We start from the raw sequence: 4,273 nt of genomic DNA on the forward strand, positions 1-4,273 counted from the left end.
ACAACCTATTGGGTTTCAACTTTTCATTCTTCCTTCTGTTGTGTCCCTTTTGAGTCATAATGCAGATTGTCTTAAAATGTTCGCCATTTTCCTCTACGAGTCTCAAAAGTTGCTTACTTCTCAAGCCCTTAAGGCAACTGGTTAGTATGCAAAGCTTATTTATGGGCTTTTGAACTTACTTTGGTATGTGAACACCAAACTTAGTCCCTTGCCAATGTTTCTCATGCAGCAATTTAACCATATGTAAAATCCTTCTGTCTTTGCTAAAGGTAATAGCACTAGAAAGCAGCAAATTGGTTAACTAGTTTATCTGATTGCTTGAAGCTAGCATTATGCAGAAGGTGAGAATGTGTTTTATGATAAGATTTTTGGTGGAACACCAAACTTAGAATCCTTCATTCTCCCTTAGATTGTTTTGGTGTGCAACACCAAACTTAGCTCCTTGCACTACAGATAAAACTAATTAACCTTTTTATTGAAATAGCTATGAAAAGAGATTACCTCAGGTTGGGTTGCCTCCCAACAAGCGCTCTTTTATTGTCACTAGCTTGACATCTTGTTCTTTGATCATGGAGGCTGAAAATCATAGTGCATTAGCTTTTCTCCTCTTACTGTGAACTTCCTTCTGGTCTCCTCTTTGATGATCTCTAGGTGTTCAAGTGAAAGGATCCGGTTCACAGTATAGTACTCAGATAATTGTGGACACACCTTCATTGGTTAGGTGTTTAACATCACTTTATCCCCTGGTGAGAAGCCTTCAGTGGGAATTTTCTTGTTTCTCTACCCTTTTGGCCTCTTCTTCTTTTCTTTCTCAGAAGATAATTCATGCTTTGGTGGTTCTTTATCTGGAGTGTCGAGGTTCTCATCTGGGGGTTTTGGATCTAGTTCCTCCTTGATTTTTTTGTCTGTTGCACCATCTCTACCTCTTTCAAGCATGGATCTAGAAGTCTTGGAGTTAACTCATTGAATGCCTCCTTCAAGCTTTGATTTCTGGCCTTATCCCTCATACAATCTTCTTCTTGAGTAGGCTCATGCAGGGTTTTAAAAACATGGAATGCTAGGTGCTCATCATGCACTCTCAGCAACAATTCCCCTTTTTCAACATCTATCAATGCTCTGTCCGTAGCCAGGAAAGGCCTCCCCAGGATGATGGGAGTGTTAGGGTCTTCCTCCATATCCAGGATGACAAAATCAGTTGGGAGAAGGAATTTCTCCACTTTCACCAGCACATTCTCTACAACTCCAAGTGCTTGCTAAATGGACTTGTCAGCCATTTGAAGAAGTATTCGTGTGGATTTCAGCTTGAAAATCTGGGGTTTCCTCATTAGAGACAAAGGCATCAAGTTTATGCTTGCACCAAGATCACAGAATGACTTCTCAATTGTTATGTTTCCTATGGTGCAAGGTATATAAAAACTCCCAGGATCATCTTTCTTCTCTGGCAACTCTCTTTGGAGAATAGCACTACATTCCATTGTCATCTCAATAATTTATCCTTCTTTTAGGGACTTTTTCTTTGTCAGCAATTCCTTCCTAAATTTGGCATACAATAGCATCTGTTCAAGTGCTTCTAAGAAAGGAATATTGATGCTGAGTGTCTTAAATATGTCCAGGAACTTTGAGTATTGCTTATCCTCGTTTTCTTTTTTGAACCTCTAAGGGTATGGGAGTTTGGGGACATATAACTTCACCCCTTCCTTCTTCTCTTGTAGCTGTGGCTCAAGGATATTCTTGTCTCCCTTTGAGATTTGTGCCTCCTTAGTCTTTCTATCCTCTTCACTTCTCCCCTCTATCTCTCCTTGTGGAACTTCTCTATTGTGTTCTTCCTGATTGATAGCTTCCTTCTCCCTAGTCTCCTTACTTCCCACTATGATTGCCTTGCACTCCTCCCACTTTGTGGTCTTTTCTTTATTCCTTGGGTGTTCTTCAGTGGTATTGGGGAAGATATTAGCTCTCTTCTCACCCATTTCTGAAATTTGCTTAGCCATTTGTTCCATATACCTCTCAAGATTTTTGATTGAAGTTTCTTGGTTTTTGCTTGTTATGGCTTGATCTTGTCTTGTCATCTCTTGATTTTTCATGAGTTTCTCCATTAATATCTCTAGACTAGAGATTCTTTGAGAGTCTGGATTTGGTTGTGGCTGTGTGAGATGAGATTGTTGTGGCTGAAGGTTGTTTGAATTATCTATAGGGATATTTTGTAGATAGAATGTAGATGTGGAAAAGTTATTCTGGTAGTTTTGTGAGTTGTTATAGGATTGGTGACATGTATTTTATGAGTTTTTGAATTGTTAGTATTATTGGATGAATAGTTATGGTTGTTTGTGTTGCTGAGGCTGCCACAGTTGAAGTCCCTTTGTCCTTGACTCTGATGCTCACCCCACCTTGAATTAGAATGAGTCTTCCAAAGTGTCTTGTATGCATCACCATGAAAATTGTGTTGAAATGAACTTGAAGTGTTATTCATGTATTGTACCTGATCAGGGCTTTGTTGCTCATAATTGAATGTCCCAAAACTTTCTTCAGATTGATTCCACTCATGTGAGGTTTGAGATTGACCTTGTGTATTTACTGCAGAAATTTGCAGTCCATCAATTTTCTTGGCCATCATTTCCATTTGTTGCTGAAGTTGTTGGTGCATCTGTTTGTTTTGTGCCAAGAGAGTGTCAACACCTTCAAGCTCCAGCACACCCCTTCTCTGGGCTGGTTGGCATTGTCTTTGATGAGCAAAGAAGTATTGATTGTTTGCCACCATCTCTATGAGGCTCTGGGCTTCCTCTGCTATCTTCATTAGCTGCAATGAGCCTCATGCTGAATGATCTAATGCTTCCTGAGCTTTCAGGGTCAACCCTTCATAGAAGTTTTGGAGTCTATCCCACTCACTAAACATTTCTGGGGGACACTTCCTGATTAAGGCCTTGTATCTCTCCCATGCATCATACAGCGACTCTCCCTCCATTTGAATGAATGTTTGCACTTCTATTTTCAGCTTGATGGCCCTCTGAGGTGGGTCGAACTTGGCTAGGAATTTGCTCACCAATTCATCCCAATTGTTGATGCTCTCCACCTTCACGCCACAAGCACATGGTTAGGGACAGCTTGGTTTAGCCGCTTAGGCCAGGATTTTATTCCTGTGGGCCCTCCTATCAACTGATTCTCAATTATTTATCACAACTTTGCACAACTAACCAGCAAGTGCACTGGGTCATCCAAGTAATAAACCTTACGTGAGTAAGGGTCGATCCCACGGAGATTGTCAGCCTGAAGCAAGCTATGGTCACCTTGTAAATCTCAGTTAGGCGGATTCAAATGGTTATGGTGAATTGATAATAAAAAAGATAAATAAAACGTAAAATAAAGATAGAGGTACTTATGTAATTCTTTGGGAAGAATTTCAAATAAGCGTATAGAGATGCTTTCGTTCCTCCTGAACCTCTACTTTCTTGCTGTCTTCATCCAATCATTCCTACTCCTTTCCATGGCAAGCTTTATGTAGGGCATCACCGTTGTCAATGGCTACATCCCATCCTCTCTGTAAAAATGATCCAATGCCCTGTCACTGCATGGCTAATCATCTGTCGGTTCTCGATCATACTGGAATAGGATTTACTATCCTTTTGCGTCTGTCACTACGCCCAGCACTTGCGAGTTTGAAGCTCGTCACAACCATCCATTCCTAGATCCTACTCGGATTACCACAGACAAGGTTTAGACTTTCCGGATCTCAAGAATGGCCGTCCTTGGGTTCTAACTTATACCACGAAGATTCTAATATCTCGGACTCGGTCCTCTGTATTAGATATCTAAGAGATACTCATTCTAGCTTGTTTGCATGTAGAACGGAAGTGTTTGTCAGGCACGCATTCATGGGTGAGAATGATGATGAGTGTCATATAATCATCATATTAATCATGTTCTTGGGTGCGAATGGATATCTTAGAGAAGGAATAAGCTTGAATTGAATAGAAAAACAGTAGTACTTTGTATTAATTCATGAGGAACAGTAGAGCTCCACACCTTAATCTATGGAGTGTAGAAACTCTACCGTTGAAAGTACATAAGTGATGAGGTCCAGGCATGGCCGAATGGCCAGCCCCTAAACGTGATCTAAAGATGAAACTAAAGATGTAAATACAATAGTAAAAAATCCTATTTATACTAAACTAGTTACTAGGGTTTACAAAAATGAGTAAATGATGCAGAGATCCACTTCTGGGGCCCACTTGGTGTGTGCTTGGGCTGAGCATTGAGCTTTACACGTGTAGAGGCTTCT

Source organism: Arachis ipaensis, chromosome B04 (assembly GCF_000816755.2).
Source record: "Arachis ipaensis cultivar K30076 chromosome B04, Araip1.1, whole genome shotgun sequence".
In the NCBI taxonomy this organism is placed as follows: Eukaryota; Viridiplantae; Streptophyta; class Magnoliopsida; order Fabales; family Fabaceae; genus Arachis; species Arachis ipaensis.